The sequence below is a fragment of the Lepus europaeus genome, chromosome 7 (assembly GCF_033115175.1).
Source record: "Lepus europaeus isolate LE1 chromosome 7, mLepTim1.pri, whole genome shotgun sequence".
Lineage (NCBI taxonomy): Eukaryota > Metazoa > Chordata > Mammalia > Lagomorpha > Leporidae > Lepus > Lepus europaeus.
Window position 1 is genome coordinate 12,472,113 of NC_084833.1, and position 20,426 is coordinate 12,492,538.

At 37.8% G+C, this 20,426-nt stretch overlaps 1 pseudogene; it reads left to right on the top strand.

The window, feature by feature from the left end:
• Positions 1-3,080: 3,080 nt before the first annotated feature.
• LOC133764194 (large ribosomal subunit protein eL6-like) lies at positions 3,081-3,986 on the top strand (annotated as a pseudogene).
• The last annotated feature ends 16,440 nt before the right edge of the window (positions 3,987-20,426 follow it).

A 20,426-nucleotide genomic window follows, 5' to 3' on the forward strand; every position in this document is an offset into this window, starting at 1 on the left:
GCAGTTTTCTCTCCAACGCTCTCCTGAGGATGAACTCTCTCCAATTTTTTTTTAAAAACTATTTTCCCCTAGCCTAGAGTAGTACACCCTTTCCCTATCCTGCTGCCTTGGAATTCTAATAATGTTGTCTTGTTATGAGACAACATAAATGAAATTTTTGAAAAGACATTGATTAGAGGATAAATTTTATTCTCTTGTTTCAACTCCATTCAACTTATTTTCAAAAATTTCATTTATGGCCGGCGCTGTGGCTCAACAGGCTAGTCCTCTGCCTTGTGGTGCTGGCACACCAGGTTCTAGTCTCGGTTGGGGTGCCGGATTCTATCCTGGTTGCCCCTCTTCCAGGCCAGTTCTCTGCTATGGCCCGGGAAGGCAGTGGAGGATGGCCCAAGTGCTTGGGCCCTGCACCTGCATTGGAGACCAGGAGAAGCACCTGGCTCCTGGCTTCGGATCAGTGCAATGCGCCGGCCACAGTGCACTGGCCGCAGAGGCCATTGGAGGGTAAACCAATGGCAAAGGAAGACCTTTCTCTCTGTCTCTCTCTCTCACTATCCACTCTGCCTGTCCAAAAAAAAATTCATTTATGTTGATTCATAACAAGACAATATTTTAAATGCCTGAGTAGGAATCAACTGTAATCTACTGTAGAAAGCTGCTTGGTCTTCTCTGTAGCCTTGCCTCTTCTGTTCTCTGTAAGACATTGTTCTCATGTAGTGCCAAAAAAAAAGTGTTTTTCTGAAATAAAAGTCTGACCTTGATTATCAGTGGGCAGCTGTTGCTGTGGAATCGTTCTGAGAGGAGGAGTGCGGTGGGGGCAAGAGGCGTGGAGTCACCACACAGACCCCGGGAGTCAGGTGAAAGTGGGCCAGAGGCGAGCAGCCCACAGACTCGTTTATTTCAGTTGGTACAGCAGCTTATATAGCGAAGGCAGCCAATCCGGTCAAGGGGCGGTCTATGCCCTAACCAATCACAGCCTGTTGCCAGGCAGGCTCCATTGCCATGTGGGTTCTGAAGCCATCAAATCACAGTCTGTTGCCAGGCAGTTTCCATTGCCAGTGGCCATCTTGGCATGGCCTTCTCATTCCACTACAGGCAGGTGCTTAATTCTTGTTAGTTTCTTGAGTGGAAAAACAAGATTTTCTGCTTTTCTTGCTTAGTATGGAGATGAAAGATATTGGTGTATGTTTTAGGGAGCATGAAAGTTATATGTCTTTTCAAAGCTCCCTACATACTTTTCCCAGCCCTTTGTCTTTTCTCATCATCTCTGCTTCTCTTCATATGATTTGTTTTCTCCTCTGATTCTTCCTTTCCTTCTTTTTCAGTCCTTTAAACCAAACAGAGCTTGAGAGAGAAGAGGGACCTGTTTATGTTTCTTCTTTCTTATTCCAAATCTCTGGAAGGTCTTTATGAATATGATCCATCCATGTAGTCCCATTTATATGTAAAAAACTGGTCTAAAATGAGAAAGTAGAGAATGTAAACTCATTTACTGTACAATCTGAGAATTTCTGAGAATTTGCCACTTCTTCATATCTGATTATTCCTATTCTAGGAAGATACAATTTAATATATGGATAACAAGGTTAGAAATGACCTATATATCATCCACATTTTTTTTCAGGTAGAAATGAGAGTTTCTTGATATCATAATGTCTCAAAAGGTTAACATCCTCAAGGGACATCTTGGAGCTTAGGCAAGTGACCAATTAGTAGAGTTGTTCTGTCTGTTACCCAGGAGAGATATTGTTTATAGCTTGTAGTTTTAATTATTCCTTTATTGTTGCTGGTTGTGCTCTCAAACCCTCTCTTAACTGTTATGTAGAAGTCTCCTAAGCCTTGAAGGCCCCCTTCTTCTACACTTGGACCATTTCTGAAGGAAGTTGATTGAGTCAAAGATTACTAACAAGACTATGTACTCATCTCAGAGTATTGATGAAATAGGATACTTCAAGAAATGAGAAATTGAAGCATTTGTAGGTTGTTTGTGAATAATCGATCATACCACAAAGTAAAAGGAATTAGAACATTAAAAGGAAATATTTTTCAAATCTCTTAGGTGAGTGCCTTAGAGACTCTTTTCAAAAGGATGAAAAGAGTCTTGGATCCATATAGCATTTCATAGGTTTACAAATAGCTCCATGTCATCATCTTTGAAGTCTAAGTTTCACTAGGGGTCCTCTTCTGTGCCCACTCTTTGAACTTGAAAAAATATTAAAAGGATGATATAAATATGTAAGCTGTGTCAGTATACTTTAGCATAAAGTGTGTGTGTGTGGGGGGGTGGAAAACCTTGATTGATGTATAAAATGAGAAAACATAGACCCAGAAGAAGAGTTGTGGGTTATTTTTGAGAGATTTATTTATTTTATCTGTTCCATTTAAAACTTTAAAATTGAACAGCTTGTAGAAGACTTTTTGGAAATTCTGAATTAAGTGGAATCAATGCAACTGGTAGACATAAAAGGTTTTGGAACAAGTGAGGATCCATTAGTCAGGAATAAATGAATATTTATTGTGGGTTAGCTTTATTAATTATTTTGATATTAATATCTTGAGTGTTCTTGCCATCTATTTAGATAAGAATTCTGAATATTGGCTTGAATAAAACAGGTGATATGGTAAATTTTTAGCATTTATTAAACTAGAGAAATACACAGGAAAGTATGGGCTTTGTTTTAAGGGAGAAAAGAGTCTAAAAGCATAAGCTGGGTCTATACCAGGCAGAAAGCAGAGTAGGAGCCACGTGAAGCAGTGTGTGGCTAGGAGCAGCCATAGGTAGCCTACTGCTGTCAGGAAAACAGAGAGAAGGCAGGTGCCCTGAGGTGTAGAACAAGAGAGGGGCCCCCTGTGCTACACACCTTTTATACACTTTCACAGGGGGAGTGGTCATGTAATCTAATCAACAAATAAGGTGTATGATCACATGAGATCATCCAGGGAGCAGGAAGGGTGTATTTTTCCAGCTCATGAGTCTAATTGATTTAATCCTATCTGCCTCTTATATCACTTAATCTTCCAAGGCTAATCAGTTCTATCCCCAGTAGACAAAGTTCTTCACATTTTGCTTCCTGTCTTGCAAGATGGCGGGTGAAAGAGCTCCAGCCCCAAAGCCGGACGCTGCGAAGAAATCTCCAGCCAAGAAAGCTGATCATGCCCGCAGCAAAGGCGAAGAAGAAGACCCTCACGGATAAGAAGCCCAGGAAGGGGAAGCCCCACTGCAGCCGGAGCCCCGTCCTGGTGAGAGGGATTGGCAGGTACTCCCGGTCCGCCATGTGGTCCAGGAAAGCCCTGTACAAGAGGAAGCACGCGGCTCCCAGTCCAGGATTGAAAGGAAGAAGAAGAGGGAGAAGGTGCTGGCTACCGTCACGAAACCAGTTGGTGGCGACAAGAATGGTGGCACCAGGGTGGTCAAGCTCCGCAAAATGCCGCGATACTATCCCACCAAGGATGTCCCTCGGAAGCTGTTGAGCCACGGCAAAAAGCCCTTCAGGCAGCAGGTGAGGAAGCTGCGGGCCAGCATCACCCCGGGGACCATCCTCATCATCCTCACGGGGCGCCACAGGGGCAAGAGGGCGGTTTTCCTGAAGCAGCTGAGCCCTGGTTTGCTGCTTGTGGCTGGGCCTCTTTCCCTGAATCGGGTTCCTCTGCGTAGAACACACCAGAAATTGGTCATCGCCACCTCCACCAAAATTGACATCAGCGGTGTGGAAATCCCAGAGCATCTCACCGATGCTTATTTCAAAAAGAAGCAGCTGCGGAAGCCCAGACACCAGGAAGGCGAGATCTTCCACACGGAGAAGGAGAAATATGAGATAACAGAGCAGCGCAAGGTTGATCAGAAAGCTGTGGATTCGCAAATACTGCCGAAGATCAAGGCTGTGCCGCAGCGCCAGGGATCCCTGCGATCTGTCTTTGCTCTAAGGAACGGAGTTTACCCTCACAAACTGGTGTTCTGATTTCGGAGGGGAAGCTCATTAAATAACGAACAACAACAACAACAACAAAAATGTATTGAACTTTTCCAAAACCAGTTATTAAAATATTAGGAAAGGCTGCTGAGGAAATATCTTAACCAAAAGGAACATGTCAAACAGGCCATTTTTTAATGTTCTCTTTCCATTTCATCCTGAGAAAACATTGAGAAGTGAAAAGGGACAAGAAAAACTACTCTAAGATGTACTTTCTAAGATACTACAATGAAACCTAGGAGTCCTTGAATAATAAGAGGCAAGTAAAAATAAAGTTTAATTAGAAATGGTTACATGCAGAGTGGCTCATAAAATGCTGTGACAATTCAAAGGTGCCTTCAGGATAAGCAGCAACATCGGTGGTTTAACACAGGACTCCATGGATGGTAACACCTGCTTCAACAGTTTTATCTCTCAGGCCTCTGTAACACAAGGTTTGCAGTGGTGTCCATTTCAGTGCTCAGATTTCCCTGCGCCTCCATTACACCAGTTTAAAATGTTTGTAAAATCAGTCTTCCATCAAAGAAAAGTCTTCCATTAAAAAAAAGCCCAGGACCAGGTGACTTCACTGTTAAATTATGCCAAATACTTAAAGAATTAGCACAGATTCTTCTCAAATTGCTACGCCAGATTAAAATGTTTGTGAGACATTTTAATACCTCATCATTTCTGCCTGAAACAAGACAGATTTTCTAACAATTTGTCTCGCTTACTTGGTAACCAACCAGCATTACCACTTTTCTGTTCATTTTCAGAGAGTATCTATGTGAAGAGACATGGTGATCATGTTGTTGACAGTATGCTCTATTATACTGCCATGGCCCTGTCCATTTTTACAACACTGTCTTTGAAATAGGTTCTATTAATCTAGAGACCTTTTATGAAAAATTCTTACAAAGAATATGTAGGAACCTTCTCTGAAATCTAATTTTCTGTCTACATCCAGCTGATAACTGTCTACAGGATTTTATTTCTTTTTCATGCCATACATCATCTCTTGCCTGTATTTTGTCTCCATAGAAATATTTATCATCTCCCTGGGTTATAGGTTCATATAAGGGCCTCTGCCTCTTCTAAACTACCATCTACAGTGTTTTGTTCTCTGTAGTTCTTAGAAATAAGATCAATACAACAAAGTGTACATTTTAGTCAGACAGTGGTGTGCAATCTTTTAATATGTGGCTCCAAAGCTAAAAAGCATAGATTTGAATCCCAGTTATGTCCTTTGTGGGATGTGTGACTTTGTTTTTTTATGAGAGCTCTTCAAAAAGTTCATGGAAAATGCAGTTATCCTTTTTTTTAGATACAGATTTTTATTTTCTCACATCCTGCCATGAAGTAGCCATGCTCATAACTGTGAAGACAACTCAAAAGCAGCTCTGAATAAAAAAACTCCATCAGTATTCAGACAAGGCCATAAGGAAAGTGGAAGTTCTCTCCTTCCTTCAGAGAAAACTACATCCTTCTTTGATAGCCACTTCTTTCCACAGGGGTCTCACTCCCAGAGATCCTTCATGTAGAACATTTTTTTTTTTTTGCCAAAGTGTCTTGGCTTTCCATACTAAGACCGTGATGCTTTAGGGGCCAATACTCAGGTCAGAGTGTTAATTAAAGCGATTGTCATTCTATGATCTGCTATGTGGACTGCTTCCCATGTTGGAACATTCACTCCTTTTTAATTCTGTCTATCATTAGTATCAGACACTTGATCCTATCTATATGTTCACTTTAACACCTAATAAGGTCACTTTAACACTTACGATGGCGTTTTTACCACCCAGCTTAATGGGATTTGGGGTCCTATGGCCAGTTTTTAAACTGTACCCATAGAAGTTAGTCCATAGGGATGTATACAAAACTATACAGCTTTACAGTTGTAAACTTCCTCCTTCCTCTCTTATTCCCACTCTTATTTTTTACTGAGATCTATTTTAAATTGACTTTATGTACATATGATTAACCCTATGTTAACTAAATAATTCAACAAATACTATGAAGAAAAAAAACCGTTCCTCAACAGTCAAGACAAGGGCTGTTCAAGTTATTGATTCTCAAAGTGTCAATTTTACTTCTGAAGATTGTCATTTAGGTGCTCTATTCATTCTCATAGATCAGGGGAACATAGGGTATTGTTCCTTTGGGACTGGATTATTTCACTAAGTATAATGTTTTGCAGATTCATCTGTTTTGTTGAAAATGACTGGATTTCATTTTTTTTGTGTGTGTGTGTGTCTGTGTAGTATTTCATAGGGTACAAATGCCGTAATTTCTTCATCCAGTCTTCAGTTGACAGGCATTTGGGTTGATTCCATATCTTAGCTATTGTGAATCGCACTGCAATAAACATGGGGGTGCAGAAAACAGTTTCATATGCTGATTTCATTTCCCTTGGGTAAATTCGCAGGAGTGGGATGGCTGGGTCATACGGTAGGTCTATATTCAGATTTCTGAAGTATCTCCATACTGTCTTCCATAGGGGCTTCACCAGTTTACATTACCACCAACAGCAGATTAGGGTACTTTTCCCCCACATCCTTGCCAGCATTTGTTGTTGATTTCTGTATGAAAGCCATTCTAATGGGGGTGAGGTGAAACCTCATTGTGGTTTTGAAATATTTTTCCCTTTCACTTGTGATCCTGAACATTTTTTCATGTGTCTGTTGGCCATTTGGATTTCTTCTTTTGAAAAAATGTCTGTTTAAGTCCTTTGCCCATTTCTTTACTGGATTGTTTGTTTTGTTGCTGTGGAGTTTCTTGATCTCTTTATATTATTATAAATAATATAATATCTGATATAAATAATATATTTATCTGATTATTAACAGTTTATCAGTTGAGTAGTTTGCAAATATTTTCCCCCATTCTGTTGGTTGTCTCTTCACTTTCCTGAGTGTTTCTTTTGCATTACAGAAGATATTCAGTTTGATATAATCCCATTTGTTAATTTTGGCTTTGATTGACTATGCCTCTGGGGTCTTTCCCAAGCAGTCTTTATACCAATGTCTTGCAGTGCTTCCCCAACATTCTCTAATAACTTGATGGTGCTGGTCATAGATTTAGATCTTTAATTCATTTTAGTGGATTTTTGTGTAAGGTGTAAGGTAGGGGCCTTGCTTCATACTTCTGCATGTGGAAATCCAGTTTTCCCAGCACCATTTGTTGAATAGACTGTCTTTGCACTAGGGACTGGTTTTAGCTCCTAGGGCAACTTTAAATTGGTGTAGATGCTTGAATTGATTTCTGGTATTTCTATTCTGTTCCATTTGTCATTCCATCTATTTTTGTACCAATACCAGACTGTTTTGATTATAACTGCCTTATAGTATGTCTTGAAATCTGGTATTACGATTCTTCTGGCTTTTTTTTCTTTGCATAAGATTGTTTTAGCTATTCAAGGTCTCCTGTGTTTGCATATGATTTTCAGCATTGGTTTTTCTAGATCTGAGAAGAATGTCTATGGTGTTTTGATTGGTATCACATTGAATCTGTAAATTGCTTTCAGAAGAATGGACATTTTGATGATATTGATTCTTCCAATCCATGAACATGGCAGATTTTTCCATTTTTTGTATTTTTTTTCTATTTCATTCTTTAATGCTTTGTAATTCTCATCATAGACATCTTTCACATCCTTGGTTACATTTATTCCAAGGTATTGTGAATGGGATTGATGTTAGAAGTTCTTTGTCAGCAGTGACATTGTATATGTATACAAAAGCTTTTGATTTTTGTAAGTTTATTTATTTTATTTTAAAGATTTATTTATTTATTTGAAAGTCAGAGTTACACAGAGAGAGGAAAGGGAGAGAGAGAGAGAGAGGGAGAGAGAGAGAGAGAGAGAGAGAGGTCTTCCATCTGATGGCTCACTCCCCAATTGGCTGCAACGGCTGGAGCTGCGCTGATCCAAAGCAAGGAGCCAGGAGCTTCTTCTGGATCTCCCACGTGGGTGCAGGGGCCCAAGGACTTGGGCCATCTTCTACTGCTTTCCCAGGCCCTAGCAGAGAGGTTTATTGGAAGTGGAGCAGCTGGATCTCGAACTGGCACACCTATGGGATGCCGACACTTCAGGCCAGGGCTTTAACCCGCTGTGCCACAGCACCAGCTCCACAAGTGCTCCTTTTTCTTAACACTCTCACCTACATTTCTTATCTCTTATCTCTTTAACAATATATATTATAGCAAGTGGAGGTGATATCACAGTGGTTTTGACTTGCATTTCCCTCATGAATAATGAAGTTAGGCACCTTCCTGTTGCCCATTTTTATGTCATCTTCGGATAAATGTATATTCAGGTACTTTGCCTATTTTAAAATCAGATTATATATTTTCTCATTAGGAAATTAAGTGAATTCTTTTAAAAAAGTTTTAATTGCACATAGTTATGGAGTATGGTGTGACAATTTGATATATGTATTTGATGTGTAATGATTAAATCAGGTTAGTTAGCATTTACATCTGCATAAACATTTATGTAGTTTGAATAACACTCAATAATTGTACATATTTATGAGACATAGTGTGATGGCTCATTAAATGCATAAAATAAGAACTTATCAAATCAGGGAAATTAATATTTTTCTCTTCCTGTCATTACTTTATATTTGGAGACTTCAAGCTCCTCACTTCTATTGTGAACCATAGCCACACCACTGTGCCTTAGAATTATTTATATTAATCCTTATCATATACATAGTCTACAATTTTTCCCAGGACTTTTTGGGACCCAGGGATGGTGGAACCCTGATGTAACTAGCTTGGGACCAATCTGGGCACCCAAAGGCCTACCTTTGTCACCCTCCTCCAAACTTGAGCAGACCAAAAGGAACCAAGAAACTCTGTATTTTAAATCATTGCTGGGTTGTTAAAGCCCAATGCTGGGTAGATGCTAACAGTTTTCATCCCTAAGCCAGTGTCTATGGAGATAATCTCAGGACGTGCCTAATATCAGGCAGAGACCTGTGCCGTGGTGAGACTGGCTTGTTTTTGAAAATCTGCACATTGCTTCTTCTTTTTTGCTAATTGTTTCCTTTTCTGTGCAGAACTTTTAGTTTGCGGTAGTATCATTTATTTTTCTTTTGTTGCCGAAGCTTTTGATGTGATATCCAAAAAATCACTGCTAAGACTAATGTAAAGGAGTTTTGCCCCTTTTCTTTCTTCTAGGAGTTTTATGGTTTCAGGTCTTACATTTAGGTCTTTATTAACTTTGAGTTGATTTTTCATTTTTTCATATATGGTGTAAGGTAAGGATCAAAGTACATTCTTTTGAATATGGAAATCCTGTTTTTCCGGGATCATTTTACTTAAGAGACTGTTCTTTTCCCATTGTGTCTCCTCAGTGTTCTCGTCAAAAAATAGATTCTCACACATATTTTGATTTATTCTGGTTTGTATATCTGTTTTATTCCAGTACCTTTTTTGATTAATACAGATTTATAATATAATCCAATGCTTTTAATATAATAAATTTAATATAAAACTTAATAACAATTATCCAATTTAATTATCAATGAAGGCTACTCTATGAATCATCATGAAAACTCTGACCTTAGGAGATGTTAATTTTCTCAGGGTCATGTAACTGGCAAGTGGAAGAAACAAAATTCAGCCAAAATTGTCTTACATCGATACTCATGGTCATAGTCATGATAAGTTGTTACTCTATCATAAATTAGTTTATTTTATTCATCACTACTTCAATTCCTTCATTTATTCCTAAGAAATATTATCATGTCTGCATTAGGGCTGCTGTGGATGATTGATTCAGATCAGATAGTTGAGTGATTATATGTGTATATGTATCTAAAATGGAATACAATCAGTGAAATCTAGATATACTGTTATTCAGATCTATTACCACCAACCTGTGCCATCTTGGTAAAATATTTTAGCTTCTCTGACTTCAGATTCTTTCTTGGACATTGAGAATTATGGATAGAAGATTTGTATGTCCTTTCCAGCTCAAATGACTCCAAATTTAGTAGAGAAAAACGACAATCATGAGAACATGTTGGAGCTGTGGGGGAGTGGGGGAATGGATCCAGAGGGATCAATACAAAGCTAAACATGTATACAGTAGGGACAATAGCTTCGTGATAGTCATGGTACCAGAGAACAAGTACCAAGAGTTTTTTCTCCTTTTAGCCCTGCACTCAACAATGCATTTAAAGGATCCCTATTTGTGGTCTTCTCTCTTGCTGTGAATGAATGGCCAGTTTTGTGGCCAAAGTATCTGTATTGGATTATAGTAAGACCAGCTTAGAAAATCTGGTAATGAAATATGCGACTTCAACCTTTGGTAAAAAGTGTCTTGGTTGAATCTGAGTCAAGTTTGGAGAAAGATTTAGAGAGTGGTAGATTGTGTGATATCTTAATATCTATGTGATTTTTCCAGGACCCCACATTGAACAAGATTTGTGGTTCCTGAAGTCTCCCATTCCTCAACTCTTCTCACCCTCTTTACTTCAGTACCCTCCACTTAGTGTTCTTCCTTGAGATCTCTTTCTCTTTACTCAGATTCCCTTGACTTTTTGAAAAGAATAATCTTGAACATAGCATTTAATGTGCAATGAGATCAGGAATGGATGTTGAGCTCTTGTTCTGCAGTTTCTTAAGAATATGAACTTTTGCTTTTATATTTTTTCAACCATTAAATAGAGACTATGTAATCACCTAGAGTCAAATTTGACAATGTCTTGAAAGTCTAATGTATCTTATAAATCAGCAGTTGAGAGGTAAGTAAAAAATAATAATTGAGTTTGAGGGGAGATAGTCTACTGAGATCAAAATATACTTATCTGTCTCCCAGCTTTCTTCACCCCAAGGAAAATTTTAATTTTTGCCCATGAGGTTTATATTTTTGCAATAGTAATGATTTATTTTATTTCCTTTTAAATATACAGTTTTGATAAATAATTTCTGAGCAGCAAGACACAGGCTGAATCACTCCATAATATGACAATGCAGTCATTTACAATTTTCATTTTGAAATGAAATAGCTCCACATTGTCATCTTTGCAGAAACTGGGCATCTAGAGATACTAACCTGGATACCATAGATATCAGAAATATTCACTCCCAAAAAAGTGATATTGGTTTAAATGTTTCCCTGTTTTTATTCTTCATTAAGCAATGTTCCTGGCTTCCTTTATCTGATTTTATATCTCATACAACCTCACAAACTGACCATGTCCTTATTAGATCAAGATTGGGAAGAGTTTTTTAAATTATAAGGGTTTTTTTAATTCTAAAATTTAAAAAAAATTTTACACCTTTTGCCATGCTCATCTAAAATGTGGACATCACACACACACACACACACAGACATATACACACTATTTTCCCTAACAGATATCTACAGGACATTTCACTCCACAGATGCAAAATACCCATTCTTTTCATCAGTGTATGAAATTAAATCATGTATCTTTGTATGATGTATCATGTATCATGAAGCTGGAAACTAACAAGATAAGAAACTCTGGAAAATATACAAACACATGGAAACTGAACAACACGCTCCTGAATGAACAATGTGTCACAGAAGTAATCAAAAAGGAAATCAAATGTTTTTTTCTTGACATGAATGAAAATGAAAACATCACATATCAAAACTTATGGGGTACAGCAAAAGCAGTGTTAAGAAGAAACTTTATAGCAATAAGTACCTACATGAAAAAATTGGAAAGGTATCAAATAAATGATCTAACAATCTCAAACAAGAAGAAACTAAACTGAAAACTAGTAGGAAAAAAGAAGCAATAAAAATTAGAGACGAAATAAACAAGAGAGAAATTAAAAACTATACAAAAGATCAGTGAAACCACTAGCTCAACTAATTAAAAAAGGAGAGGAAAAGACCTAAATTAACAAAATCATTTCACTTCTAGTCTGCAGGTGTCATTATTGGTGAAGTATGTTTCTTGTAGGAAGCACATAGGTGTTTTTTTAAAATCCATTCTGCCAATCTCTATTTCTTAATTGGAGAATTTAATCCATTTATTTTCAAGGTTATTACTGAATATTCCTCCTGTTTGTTTTGAATTTCCTTTTGGATCTGTTACAAGGAGGTTTCCTACCTTCATATTGCTTCATGATGCTGCATGTCTTTCTCTGTTTCTCTGTGTAGTGCATCTTTAAGTACCATTTGTAAGGCCAATGGGGTGTGACAAATTCATTCAAATTTTGTTTGTCTTGAAAGGTCTTTATTTCACCTTCATCTAAGAATGACAGCTTTGCTGAGAAAAGTATTCTGGGTAGCAGTTTTTTCTTTTAGGACTTTATCTTTCCATTTTCTCCTGGCCTATAGAGTTTTTGTTGAGGGATCTGCTATTAATCTGATGGTGGATCTGTTAAAGTTGATCTGATGTTTCTTTATTGCATATTTTATGATAGTCTCTTTATGTTTCACTTTTGGAAGTTTGAATATAATGTGTTGTCATGAGGATCTTTCTGATCATGCCTGTTTGGAGTTCTATGTGTTTCTTTTATTTAGATGTTCACATATTTCTCAAACTATGTCCTCTGTGCTAAGTAAAGAGATCAACAAATAATATGAAAAACACTTTCCTGAACAGTTGATACAAGGGCTATTCAAAATCATCGCTTCTCAAAGTGTAAATTTCACTTTTATAGATTACCTTTTAGGTGCTCAATTAGTTATCACAGGTCATGGAGAAACATATAGTATTTGTCCTTTTAGGACTGGCTTATTTCACTAAACATGATGTTTTCCAGTTTCAGCCCTTTTGTTGCAAATGAGTGGGTTTCCTTTTATTTTACTGTTGTGTAGTATTCCATGGGATACATATCCCATAATTTCTTTATCCAAACTTTAGTTGACAGGCATTTGTGTTGATCCGTATCATAGCTATTGTGAATTGAGCTGCAATAAACATGTCAGGGATACAAATAACTCTTTCATATGCTGATTTCATTTCCCTTGGGTAAATTCCTGGGAGTGGGATGGCTGGGTCATATGGTAGGACTATAATTAGATTGCTGGGGTATCTTCATATTGTCTTCCATGTTGGCTTTACCAGTTTATATTTCCAACAACAGTGGATTAGGGTACCTTTTTGCCAACATCCTCACCAGCAATTGTTGTTAGTTAGTTTCTGTATGAAAGCCATTCTAACAGAGGTGAGGTGAAACCTCGTTCTGGTTTTGGTTTGCATTCCCTGATGGCAAGTGATCTTAGCATTTTTTTCATGTGTGTATTAGCCATTTGGATTCCCTTTTTAGAAAATGTCTGTTTAAGTCCTTGGCCCATTTCTTTATTTTTTTATTTTTTTGACAGGCAGAGTGGACAGTGAGAGAGAGACAGAGAGAAAGATCTTCCTTTGCCGTTGGTTCACCCTCCAATGGCCACTGTGGTAGGTGCGCTGCGGCCGGGGCACCACACTGATCCGATGGCAGGAGCCAGGTGCTTCTCCTGGTCTCCCATGGGGTGCAGGGCCCAAGCACTTGGGCCATCCTCCACTGCACTCCCTGGCCACAGCAGAGAGCTGGCCTGGAAGAGGGGCAACCGGGACAGGATCCGGTGCCCCGACCGGGACTAGAACCCGGTGTGCCAGCGCTGCAAGGCGGAAGATTAGCCTAGTGAGCCGCGGCGCCGGCTTGGCCCATTTCTTTACTGGGTTGTTTGTTTTATTGTTGTTGAGTATCTTGATCTCTTTATATATTCTGGTTATCAATCCTTTATCAGCTGCATAGTTTGCAAATACTTTCTTCCATTTTGTTGGTTGCCTCTTCACTTTGCTAAATGTTTAATTGTAGTACAGAAGCTTCTCAGATTGATATAATCTGATTTGTCAATTTTGGCTTTGATTTCCTGTGCCTCTGGGGTCTCTTCCAAGAACCATTTGCCTATACCAATGTCTTAGAGGGTTTCCCCAATATTCTCAAATAACTTGATGGTTCTGGGTAGTAGATTTAGGTCTTTAATGGATGTTGAGTGGATTTTTGTATAGATTTAAGGTAGGGATCTTGCTTCATACTTCTGCATATGGAAATCCAGTTTCCCAGCACCATTTGTTGAAGACCGTCCTTGCTCCAGGGATTGATTTTAGCTCTTTTTTCAAAATAGGTTTGTTGCAGATGCTGGAATTATTTCTGACATTTCTATTCTATTCCATTGGTATAGCCATCTGTTTTTGTGGCAGTACTAGGCTGTTTTGATTATAGCTGCCTTGTACTATGTCTTGAAACCTGGTATTATGATGACTCCATCTTTGTTTTTGCTGTACAAGGTTGCTTTAGTTATTCAGAGTCCCCTATGTTTCCATATGAGTTTCAGCAGCATTTTTTCTAGATCCAAGAAGAATATCTTTGGTGTTTTGATTAGTATCACATTGAATCTGTATATTGCTTTTGGTGGTATGGACATTTTGATGGTATTGATTCTTTTAATTCATGAACATGGGAGATTTTTCAATTTTTTTGTATCCTCTGTTTCTTTATTTAATGTTTTATAATTTTCAACATAGAAATTTTTGACATCCTTGATTAAATTTATTTATTTATTTGTTTTTTAAAGATTTATTTTATTTATTTGAAAGGCAGAGTTACAGAGAAAGGTATAGCCAGAGAGAGAGAGAGAGAGAGAGGAGAGAGAGAGGGATTCCACCTGCTGGTTCACTCCCCAAATGACCACAATGGCCAGAGCTGAGCTGATCTGAAGCCAGGAGCCAGGAGATTCTTCCAGGTCTCCCACACAGGTGCAGGGTTCCAAGGATTTGGGCCATTTTCTACTGCTTTCCCAGGCCTTAGAAGAGAGCTTGAACAGAAGTGGAGCAGCCTGGACTCAAACCAGTGCCCATATGGCATGCTGGTGCTGCAGGTCACTTCTTAACCTGCTGCACCAAAGCGCCGGCCCCTTGATTAAATTTATTACAAGGTGTTTGATTTTTTTTTGTAGTTATTGTGAATGGGATTGATCTTAGCAGTTCTTTCTTGGGGTTGGTGCTATGGCACAGTGGGGTAAAGCCCTGGCCTGAAGCGCTGGCATTCCATATGGGTGCTGGTTCTAGTCCTGGCTGCTCCACTTCTGATCCAGCTCTCTGCTATGGCCTGGCAAAGCAGTAGAAGAAGGCCCAAGTCCTTGGGCACCTGCACCCACGTGGGAGATCCGGAGGAAGCTCTTGGCTCCTGGCTTCGGATGGGCCAGTTCTGGCCATTGCGGCCTTCTGGGGAGTGAACCAGCTGATGGAAGACCTTTCTTTCTGTCTCTACCTCTCTCTCTAACTCTGTCTTTCAAATAAATAAAATAAGTCTTTAAAAAAAAGTTCTTTCTCAGCTGTGGCATTGTCTGTATATACAAAGGCTGTTGACTTTTGTATGTTGATTTTATATTCTTCTACTTTACCAAACTCTCTATGAGTTCCAATAGTCTCTTAGTGGAATTTTTTGGATCCCCTATTATAGAATCATGTCATATGCAAATAAGGATAGTTTTATTTCTTTTTTCCTAATTTGTATTTTTTTTATTTCTTTTTATTGCCTAGTGGCTCTCACTAAAACTTTCAGGACTATATTGAATAGCAATGGTGAGAGTGGGCTCTGGATATCAGTAGGAATGCTTTCAACTCTTCCCCGTTCATTAGGACTCTGGCCATGGATTTGCCATGGATTTGCCATGGATTTGTCATGGATTGCCTTGATTGTGTTGATGAATGTTCCTTCTATCACCAATTTTCTTTTTTTTATAATTAAACTTTTATTTAATGAATATAAATTTCCAAAATACAGCTTATGGGTTACAATGGCTTCCCCCTCCCAAAACTTCCCTCCCACCCACAACCCTCTCCTTTCCCGCTCCCTCTCCCCTTCCAATCACATCATGATTTATTTTCAATTCTCTTTATATACAGAAGATCAGTTTAGTATATATTAGGTAATGATTTCAACAGTTTGCCCCCATATAGCAACACAAAGTGAAAAAAACTAGTACTGTTGGAGTACTAGTTATAGCATTAAATAAGAGTGTACCGCACATTAAAGACAGAGATCCTACATAATATTTTTTTTAAATTAATTAATTTTCTATGCCATTTCCAATTTAACACCAGGTTTTTTTTTTTCATTTCCAATTCTCTTTATATACAGAAGATCGATTCAGTATATAATTAGTAAAGATCTCATCAGTTTGTACCCATGCAGAAACACAAAGTGTAAAAATACTGTTTCAGTACTAGTATAGCATCACTGCACATTAGACAACACATTAAGGACAGATCTCACATGGGATGTAAGTACACAGTGACTTCTGTTGCTGACTTAACAATTTGACACTCCTGTTCATGGCGTCAGTAATCTCCCTAGGCTCTAGTCATGAGTTGCCAGGGCTATGGAAGCCTTTAGAGTTCGCTGACTTTGATCTTATTCCGATAGGGTCATAGTCAAAGTGGAAGTTCTCTCCTCCCTTCAGATAAAGGTACCTCCTTCTTTGATGGCCCTGTTCTTTCCACTGGGATCTCACCCGCAGAGATCTTTCATTTAGGTCTTCTTCTTTTTTCTTTTCCATGGTATCTTGGCTTTCCATGCCTACAATACTCTCATGGGCTCTTCAGCCAGATCCGAATGCCTTAAGGGCTGATTCTGAGGCCAGAGTGTTGTTTAGGACATCTGTCATTCTATGAGTCTGCTGTGTATCCCACTTCCCATGTTGGATCTTTCTCTCCCTTTTTGATTCTATCAGTTAGTATTAGCAGACACTTGTCTTGTTTGTCTATCACCAATTTTCATAAATTTCCTTCATAAAAGGATATTGTATTTTATCAAATGCTTTCTCTTCATCTATTGAGATAATCATTTAGTTTTCTTCTTTAATTTGTTAATGTGATGTATCACATTGATTGATTTGTGAACGTTGAACCGTCCTTGCATACCAGGGATAAATTTCACTTGGTCTAGTTGGATGATCTTTCTGATATGTTGTTGGATTCAGTTGGCTAGAATTTTGTTGAGGATTTTTGTGTCTATCTCATCAGGGAAATTGGTCTTCAGTTCTCTTTCTCTGTTGTCTCTTTTTCAGCTATAGGAAGTAAGGTGATGTTGGCCTCAGTGAAAGAATTTTGGAGGATTTCCTCCATTTCCATTATTTTGAGCAGCTTGAGAAGAATTAGAGTTATTTCTTCTTTAAATGTCTGATAGGATTCAGCAGTGAAGCCATCCAGTCCTGGGCTTTTCTTTCTTCGGAGGGTCTTTATTTCTGATTCAGTTTTTCTATGTCTTCATGACTCAATTTAGGTAGGTTTTTGTGTTCAGGAATCTATCCATTTCTTCTGGGTTTCTCAGTTTGTTGGCATACAGCTCTTTGTAGTAATTCATGATTTTTTAAAAAATTTTTGTGGTGCTGTTGTTACATTTCCTTTTTCATCTCTAATTTTATTAATTTGGCCTTCTCGCTCCTTTTTGGCTATTTGGGCCAATGGTGTTTCAAGTTTGTTTATTTTTTCAAAAAAAAACCAGCTCTCCATTTTGCTGATATTTTGTATTTTTTGTATCAATTCTTCATAATTAAGTTTTAAATGTTTTTCACTTTTTTTCTCTTATGATTTCTGTTTTGGTATTGTGTTTCAGAAATATCTTTTCCATCTCTGTATTATTTAAATGTCTATTTACTCCTCTAGTACTTTTCATTCATAGTGAGTTATATGTCTTAAAATGTTTGTAGATGAGTTTATCAATTTAAAATACTGTTTACCAATATTAAATCCTTGCCAATGATTAAATTTATTTACATAATTTCCCTGTTCTTTTGACATGTGTCTCTTATTAAAAACATGTGATTCAACACTGTTGATAACAATTTTTGTTTTTATTTAATAAGTATAAATTTCATAGGTACAGCTTTTGGAATATAGCAGTTCTTCTCCCCATACCCACTCTCCCTCCCCCAAACTGTCCCACCTCCTACTCCCTCTTCCATCCCATTCTTAAGATTCATTTTTAATTATCCTTACAGAAGATCAACTCTATACTAAGTAAAAATTTCAACAGCTTGCACCCACACAGCCACACAAAGTATAAAGTACTGTTTGAAGACAAGTTTTACCATTAATTCTCATAGTACAACTCATTAAGGACAGAGGTCAAACATGTGGAGCAAGTGCACAGTGACTCCTGTTGTTGATTTAACAATTGACACTCTGGCTCTTGTCATGAGCTGCCAAGGCTATGGAAGCCCTTTGAGTCCACAAACTCTGTCAGTATTTAGACAGGGCCAGTGGGAGTTCTCTCCTCGCTTCAGAGAAAAGTACATCCTTCTTTGATGGCCCCTTCTGATGCTGTCTCAGGAACGTCCCTAAATTAACCCATAAAATTCAAACAACCCTGGCAATTTTATCCACAGGTATAGCTACCGATTATAGTTATCTATAAATAGTCAATGATAATGGCCAACAGCCACTGAACAGTTACTGTATGCTTACTTGTATGTTGAGTAGTCACATGAATTTCATCTTATAATCCTCTCAGTAATCTTATAGTTCAAGGACTTTCATTATACTTGTCGGCTTCCCGATCATCAGCAGCTGGCCAGGAAGCCAACGACAGGTTCAACAAAGGAGACTGAGAAGACTCAGGTACACACCTTTATTATGGAATCTAGAGGGAGAGACTGCTCAGCCAAACTCCTGCGGGCACAAGGCGCTATGGACCAGGAGAATCCCCGTGGGCACAAGTCACAACGGACCAGGGAGAGAGGCTGAGCAACCTCTGCTTTACAGCCTCTGAGGACCCACTTATATACAGTTTTCAAAGGTCAATCCCACCCCTGCACCGCCCTCCTAGGGTCTTGTAGTCATAGCAACGCCACCTTCCTAGGCCAGGTAGTCCTAGTGGAAGGGTTACATAGTTGTAACAACGGTCTACGGTTAGGCCATTTCCTCTTGCAGGGCAGCTTAAAGTGCAGCTTCTTCTCCTTTGTAATTCCCTGTCAATACTCACTTTATATTTTTTTCATTATACTCACTTTTATAATTTATACTCACTTTATAAAGCTTAGTTTTTAAGCTACTTAAACAAGTTTATATAGCAAGAGGTTATATAACCAAACTCCAAATTCTGAACTTTTAACATAGAACTATCCTATTTCCAAAGAAGCTTAATCGCCTAAAATTGAGACAATAGTTAGGGACAAGATTGAGTAGTATTGGTCTCCTTTTGAAAATCCTTCATATGAAGGCTAAGACTTATTCCATAACTTTATTGGGAACATATGTTCTACCTCACCAAAATATTATCAGAATTCTAAATTATGATATTATTTTGCAGATCAGTTTGGAGATGTTATAGTAAATACATTTATCAAAGAGCTTGAGAAATTATTACAAAAAAGATAAATAACTTTTCTTATGAATTAAGTAAGAAATTTTAAGACTCTATTTAGATTACAGGATAGGAAAGAAAGACTATTTTAAATTTATTTTGGAAATATGCCCCTTAAATTTTCATGATTATAAAGCAGCAGTTATGTAACAAACCATCAAGGTCTTTTGAAAATCTTTTATTGGAATCAATGATCTTTACTTCATGTATAGCAACTTCAGTATTTCTATGGCACTTCTTACAAAACTTGCCAGTAAACTTTTAAAAATATTTATTTAAGGTATACAAATTTCATGTATTTCAAAAATACAAATTTAGGAACATAGTGATTCTTCCCACCATACCCTTCTCCTTGCCCATGCTCCTACCATTCTTCCTACTCTCTCTCCTATTCCCACTTTTAATTTTTACAAAGATCTATTTTCAGTTTACTTTATAGTCATAAGATTAACCCTACACAGAGTAAAGAGTTCAACAATTATTATAAGGAAAAAAACACTGTTTCTCAAAACTAGAGATAAGAGTTATAAGCAATCATTAAATCTCAAAATGTCAATTTCATTCCTATACATTACATTTTAGATACTCTATTAGTTATTACAGATGAGGGAAAACATATGTATTTGTCTATGTGGGACTGGCTAACTTCACTAAATATAATGATTTCCAGTTGCATCCATTTTGTTGTAAAGACAAGATTTCATTTTTTTTTAACCACTGAGTGGTCTTCCATAATGTATACATTTTATATATATTTAATTTATCCATTCATCAGTTGATGGATATCTGAGTTGATTGACATCTGAGCTGATTCTTTATCTTAGCTATTGTGAATTGAGCTGCAATGAACATGGGGTATAGATAACTCTCTCATATGCTGATTTCTTTTCCTTTGGGTAAATTCCCAGGAGTGAGAATGCTGGGTCATATGATAGATCTATTTTCAGTTTTCTGAGATATTTCTATACTGTTTTCCACAATGGCTACACCAGTTCACATTCCCACCAGCAATGGATTAACATCCTTTTTCTCCCACATCTTCACCAGCATTTGTTGTTGACTTCTGTATCAGAGCCATTCTAAATGGGGTGAGGTGAAACCTCATCGTGGTTTTGATTTGCATTTCCCAGA